This window comes from Octopus bimaculoides, chromosome 21, assembly GCF_046866305.1.
Source record: "Octopus bimaculoides isolate indiv1 chromosome 21, ASM4686630v1, whole genome shotgun sequence".
NCBI classification, from domain to species: Eukaryota; Metazoa; Mollusca; class Cephalopoda; order Octopoda; family Octopodidae; genus Octopus; species Octopus bimaculoides.
In genome coordinates, this window is record NC_142948.1 from 16,727,383 (window position 1) to 16,734,606 (window position 7,224).

General features: G+C 36.0%; 1 long non-coding RNA gene across 1 annotated transcript in view; it reads left to right on the plus strand.

Moving 5' to 3' along the window:
- The window catches only part of LOC149131500 (uncharacterized), a 4,479-nt gene extending 1,003 nt beyond the window's left edge, over window positions 1-3,476 (plus strand). The window contains exons 1-2 of the long non-coding RNA XR_016237848.1: window positions 1-391; window positions 1,361-3,476. The exon at window positions 1-391 is cut by the window's left edge and continues 1,003 nt beyond it. This is a non-coding gene — a long non-coding RNA (uncharacterized LOC149131500). The remainder of the gene's footprint in view (window positions 392-1,360) is intronic.
- Window positions 3,477-7,224: the final 3,748 nt, after the last annotated feature.

Genomic DNA, 7,224 nt, shown 5'->3' on the forward strand with positions numbered 1-7,224 from the left:
TGGGAATCCCAAAAGCTTTAACGAGTCAAGCAAAAGCGTTCCATCGAGAAGTTTTTGAAAAATGCTTAAGGCAGTGCCGAAGGGAGGAGGATGCCACCACCCAAAGATTCAGATATGACCAATGCTTTAAAAAATTGATGTAAATTATGTAAATGCTACTTAAATTATTTTAATGGTTAGCTTTTCTGTCAAAGATGGCTGGATTTCTGACTTTCGCTACTTCGTAATAACTACAGTTCAAATTTTACATAAGATCTTTTACTTTCTACGCCGTTCTGTGCATTTGTTTAGTACTCTCAGAAAATTCAAGAGTTATCTTCACAATAATTTGGTTCACGTTCGTGGAGATGTTGTCAAGAATATCAGTTCAAACGGTTTAGATGTAACAATTGTAAGTAGCAAAAATGTGATCAAATATTATCTAGCAGTCAAAACATTATTTGTGTTGTACCATCATTATAGTTTTAGATAGATTACATTATCAATTGTGGAGGCGCAATGGCCCAGTGGTTATGGCAGCGGACTCGTGGTCATAGGATCGCGGTTTCGATTCCCAGACCGGGCGTTGTGAGTGTTTATTGAGCAAAAATACCTTAAGCTCCAAGAGGCTCCGGTAGGGGATGGTGGCAAACCCTGCTGTACTCTTTCACCACAACTTTCTCTTACTTCCTGTTTCTGTTGTGCCTGTAATTCAAAGGGGCCAGCCTTGTCACACAGTGTCGCGCTGAATATCCCCGAGAACTACGTTAAGGGTACACGTGTCTGTGGAGTGCTCAGCCACTTGCACGTTAATTTCACGAGCAGGCTGTTCCGTTGATCGGATCAACTGGAACCCTCGACGTCGTAAGCGACGGAGTGCCAACAACACAACATTATTAATTAGCTTAATCATCGCGTTCTATGATTTACTGGCTTTTCAGATAGTCTAAAAATATTCGGACAAAAAGCTTAGCTTCTACCTCAGTTATCCTCTCGTATTACAGTTATTTATGGAACTACTGATGTTTAGTGCATTGCAGTTTTTTGACTTCTTTTATACGTAGTCTTATGCGTACGTTGAAGATACAGAGGCCAAATCTCGAGCCTTTGGTATTTGTTATCGCCATTCACAAACTATTTCAAAAATGAACAAAATACAATCGATTTTTAAGCTGAAGTAAATATTTCTTTGAAATGGGAAAAGAAAATTATCGCCATTTTTTTATTCAATATCGTAATGTGAAAATAATGCTTGCCTATTTTTTGTTGTGATATAACCATGTTATGTTTCTTAATATGCCAAGCTGCTGAACGAGCAAAACTTCTGTCCTTTTGTCTTAAAGAAAACCTTTATAAACAACCTATTTTTTCTCTTTTGTAGATCAATATATAATGGATGTATGACATTTCACGAGAAAGAGGTTTTCTGTGTCTATGAAATATGCTGGATATTCCTCAAATCTAAAAGGTCCTTTAAATGTCACCTTCTTGTAGAGCTTGTAGATTTTATTAATGTTATAGACTCAACGGATTTTGATTAAATAGATTTAGAAGATTCAAGTAACGAGACTGACTGCACTACGACAAATACCGAAGGACACACTGCCAGGTTACACTGTAATCAGAAATACGAAAACATTTTTCTTTCAAAATATTCCCTTCGGAAAAGAAGTTGACAGTCGCAAAGCAATTTGCAGCTCAGTAGACTCATGGTCCTCACCTCACAGACATTAGCAACAGCCAATGGTTTTAAATCACATCATTAGTAAAAATACAGCGAATTAGGAAAATTATTTTATTTTTGTTGTTTAAAAAGTAATATATGAAGCTTTGCACTAATACAGGATTTCATGACTGTAAACATGCTTCTGGGGGGGGGGGGGGATAGTACATATGGTGTGTCTTCCAAAAGTTTTGGGAAAGGAATATGTCTGTGCTATCCATGCCAATGAAGATACACGATCATGCATAAGAGGTTCATGAAAACAGGCACTGCCTTCCCTATTTCACGTTTAACAAAAGGACACTAAATCTCCAAAAAGAATTGTGATCATTGTCGGTAGGGGATAAAACAGTGTGTAACAAAGCCTGATATCGATGCTCGATCTTATCATTAGAGAGCGAATTACGGAGGGGCTCTGAAATGTAAAATATTTACAGCACGATATTCTGAACGTGTTTCTTACTACTATAATATCAATAATCAAAAAAGAAATTTTAATCAGAAATGATTAAAATAGGTAATTTCGCATTACTTGTGACTAAGACAAAGAAATTATCGAAAAAAAAAAAAAAAAGGTTTGTGCTACGTTTTTGTCATGTTACGAATCAATTGGGAATTAGTTTAGAGGAGAATCGTTTCTGCAATATATTTTGTCGATACTGAACACTGGCTGTTTGCTTCCGTCAAGCGCAGAAGTTGTTGGCGTTGAAGCGAAACTACTAGTTGTACTATTCCCACTCAATGTTGACTGCCGTTCCGACGGACCAGCAAGTGGTTAACTGCTTAAAATATCAAAATTGCAAGAAAATATTTGGTCATACAGCAGCAACTCAACTTGGTTCACTTTTCTGTGCATCAGTAGTTACAAGCAGAAAAAAATTTGGACTGCCAGTGGGTATGAAGAAGTCCCAAATAATGCGAAATTACCTATTTAACTCACTTTTGAGTAATTTCTTCATTGATTATTGATGTTATAGCAGTCAGAAGCATTTTCCGAATATTGTACTGTAAATATTTTACATGTCTGTGCCCCGCCCTAATCCGTTCTTTATCCGCTACATGCATTATGTTGCCCTATCCAGTCTATGCCTTCATTTGCTTTGCATACTCTATCGCATTTTATTCAAGATTCCAAATTATCATTTAGGGTAGGTCACTTCTGTAATTTTTGTGCTTACCGTGTATTCTTCGAACAAGTTCTGCTATGAATGAAGCCTCTTGAAAGAATGCTGTTATCTACATTTGATATGAATGCACCAAACAAATTGAAATCTAATTACAATTTCAAAAAACTTTATGCCGAATGAGATAAGCGGGACGGCAAGAATATGTGGCGTTTAATCAAACTACAAATTACTTAAATTATTAAGAGCGTGTTGGTTTGATAAAAGCCAGATCGGAAAAAGCTAAAATTGTTGGAAACCGATCGACAAGTAGTGATCCTTCTGCTAGTTAGTGAGACTGTGGTCAAATTCGAACCACCACGTTTGAAATTTCAGTTATGAACCACAGTCTACTCATGTTCTCATAAAAGGCAAGGCCAACCACTTGAAAGAAGAAAACAGCCGCGTAAAATGTTTATCTGTCAATCAGCATTGGTTGGTGGGTATCAACTAACGCTAGCGAATATCGAAGGAGGGTTGTGTAAGCTCACCACTAATTTGCAATTTGAAGGTTCTGGAAGGTTTGACCAGAGTTATATAACCTGGTGATTTGAACCTCCACATTAGAGTTAACTCAGATTCCACAAAAGACTTGGTCATTGTGTTCTCACCTGCTTCTTGTGCTTATATATATATATATATATATATATATATATATATATATATATATATATATGTGTATATGTATATGTATATATATATATATATATATATATATATATATGTATATATATACATATATATATATATATATATATATATATATATATATATATACTAGCAGCTAAGCCCGGTCTGTTTGGATGATGTGGCTCGTGATCGTTTTCAGTTAGGTATAATCTATAACAACGTTTCTCAACCTTATCATTTTGGGTCCCCTGTTTCGATTGGAGCCTCTAGCTGTATGAAAATTTCCTCCCCTCTCCCCTGTCAGAAAACAGCTTCACCTACCCCCCCCCCCCACAAAAAAATAACCACCCTTCTTGAAATTTTTTTTTCCGACAGAAACACCCCCTTTCGGCTACGGGGAATACGAATCTCCCCAAAAAATTGGCAAAAGTCGACATTTCTAAATTACCCCCATTTCCTTCATTTTGAACTTTTTCAGAATTTTCTTTTGTTTTTCAAAATATTAAAATATGCCGAAAAATACGGAGATTATGATTCTGAAAAACATTTCCAAAAATCTTTATAAAAATTCTTTTTAAGAATTTTTTTTTTTGTAAATATGCGGAAAAATATGGGCTTATGATTCAGACAAAAATTTTGAAACATTTTTATAGTTACGGTTTTAGGGTTAGAGTTAAGGTTAAGGTTTTAGAGTTAGAGTTTTAGGGTTAGTGTCGGGGAAAAATGTCAAAGTTGAAGAAGTTGGGGAAAGAGGGTGAAAAATTTCACAATGCCGATTTTTGGCAACTTTCCCGAACCTCCGTATCCGAAAACGGGGATTTTTGGCAAAAAAAGTTTTGAATAAACAAATTTGGGAGAAAATGGGGGCTAGGAAAAATAGAAGAGGCATTAAGAAGTTGAGGTTAAGAATTGCTTTAACAGTTAGAAAATGTTTGACATTTCAATCATCACCAAAAAATGAAGCTGTAAGACTTTACAAGGAAATTGTATGTAAGAAGTAAAGCAGAACTGATTTGTAACTGTACTGCCAAAGTTCTGCAACTTAATAGCAGATGTATCCAATTTAAGAAACGGAAGATAAAAGCTAAGTGGAGAAGTATGGAATAACTCATTGTTATACGCTTATAGAAAAAAATAGACACGTACCTTTTAGAGAGCAAAACGTATTTGAGAACTATTGTATTAGACGTTTGTCTAATCAGAGAGCAGAAATTGAAAGAAGATATATGAAATGGACGTGTGTGTGTATGTGTGTGTGTGTTTTGCGGATAATTTGGCGGGAGTTTTGCAGTCAGCACGAGGTGGCTTCTGTTTATCTCTCGAGTCGAATTGTTGTGAATTTGTCAGTAATAGAAATTCCAGGACAAGTGAAAATATTTTTTTGATATGTGGTTTGAAGTCAGCGTAAAAGCGAAAGAGAGAGAGAGAGAGAGAGAGAGAGAGAGAGAGCGGTTGCATCAGTGAAGATCTTTTGAAGCTGCGTGAGACAGAAGAATTGATGTGTGTGTGTGTGTGTGTGTGTGTGTGTGTTTGATGGGGTGTGAGATACAGAATGTGTGGTGTGTATATGAATTGCTTTTGTGAGTGTGTGTGAAGGGACAGAGAAAGTAATGTTGATGGCGTGTGTGTATATCAGAGAGAGAGAGAGAGAGAGAGAGAAAGAAAGAGAGATAGAGAGATAACTGAACATTTTTCATTCAGTTTTTGTAGTGAGGGAATGAGAGAGAGAGAGAGAGAGAGAGAGAGAGAGAGAGTGGTTATGTATGTATGTATGAATGACTTCAGTGACACACGCACACGCGCACGCACACGCGCACGCACACGCGCACACACACGCGCACGCGCACGCAGGTTGTTTTAATCGATTTTCTCGGTAACTATGGAGGCTAGAAAAAAATACAAACCACATTCTGATCTATGCAACCGTCTCCACATGTGTTTTTCTTGCGAATCCACCCAGCCGTTTGGCTGTGAACCTCAAGACAATAAAGAATACAACGCTCGCCCATGTCAAATTTATATTATAGATTAATCTTAGAATACATTTACGACATAGGTTAATTTGTCCTTGTGTTTTGATGTTGACGTCCATCTATCTATTTATCTGTTCTATTTTCCTTAACTTCTAATATAATGTAGAACACATGCAACATGACAAATCTAACGAGAAAACCTGTTATATCTTCCGTGTTGTTGATTTTCAAGTATCGCCTACAGACACACACAAATGTTCTTCAACATCGCCTAAATGCACGTACGTATATATGTAAGACTTAAATAATAAAATATATTGTAGGTGTATATAAATACATATTAATTTGTATGGTCATTCTTATCCATGAATTACGAAATGATTAAAATTCAATGAATACATGAATTTGGAAGTAAATTTGATAAGTATTTACAATGACAATGCTTGTTATGTTTCGGTCTTATTAGACCTCCACAGTCAAGAAGATTTACATATAAGTATCAGATCCTAGCTTGATTCTGAGATGTTTTGTTGTGAAAACTGTCTCTCGCCAAAATATCTGGTGCTGTCGCTATAGTGATACCAAAAGGTCAGACTAACTTCCCAAAACATGTCATCCTTTAATTTATAAACAATTTAAATTTTGTTGTCTATTCCTTCGTCGTTATTGACAAGTATTGCCATTAACAGTAATTCTTTTCTCTTCTCGTCACAAATATAATTAAGAATACATTATTTTTGGCTCGACATTTTAAATATAGCTATCCACTTTTAACTATAAAGATGAATAAAAGAGAAAGTAGTGTGATTAGAATTCCAAATTCCTGAGTAAAATATTTAAATCTTCTTCACTGCTATATTACACATAGTTTCAATAAAAGAAATTAAATGACTCACCTCAAAATTTAAGCATTTTGCATTTAATTCGAAAGAGAGCAGACGTGTCAAAATAACAAACTAAGAGAACAATAATTATTGGTCTCTTTAATGCAGCGAACTGACAGAATCGCTAGTACTCCGGGCAAAATTCTTAGCGGTATTTCGTCATGTTCTGGGTTCAAATTCCACCGAGGTCAACTTTGCCTTTCATCCTTTTAGGGTGGATGAAATAAGTACCAGTTGAGCACTGGGGTCTATGTAACCGACTTATAATTATTGGTCTGTACGAAACTCTAAAGTCAATCCCAAAAAGTATACCTACTTTGATATAGAAATAATAATAGGAGATTGATTATATGTAATGATTATTAGGACTACTGATCAATGAACATTAGTGATTTAGAGAAAAATTCTTACGATACGTTTAATATGCAAATATCTAGCATACAATTCAGGGGAAAAAATCACGAAAATATTACAAAACATAGTGGCAATTCTCAAAATAGAACAGTGTTCAAAAGAAAAAAAAAATCCTGGTTAGTTTCCATGTAAACTAATGCATCGCATACTCTTTTACTCTTTTACTTGTTTCAGTCATTTGACTGCGGCCACGCTGGAGCACCGCCTTTAGTCGAGCAAATCGACCCCAGGACTTATTCTTTGTAAGCCTAGTACTTATTCTATCGGTCTCTTTTTGCCGAACCGCTAAGTTACGGAGACGTAAACACACCAGCATCGGTTGTCAAGCGATAGTGGGGGGACAAACACAGAAACACACATACATATATATGGGCTTCTTTCAGTTTCCGTCTACCAAATCCTCTCACAAGGCTTTGGTCGGCCCGAGGCTATAGTAGAAGACACTTGCCCAAGGTGCC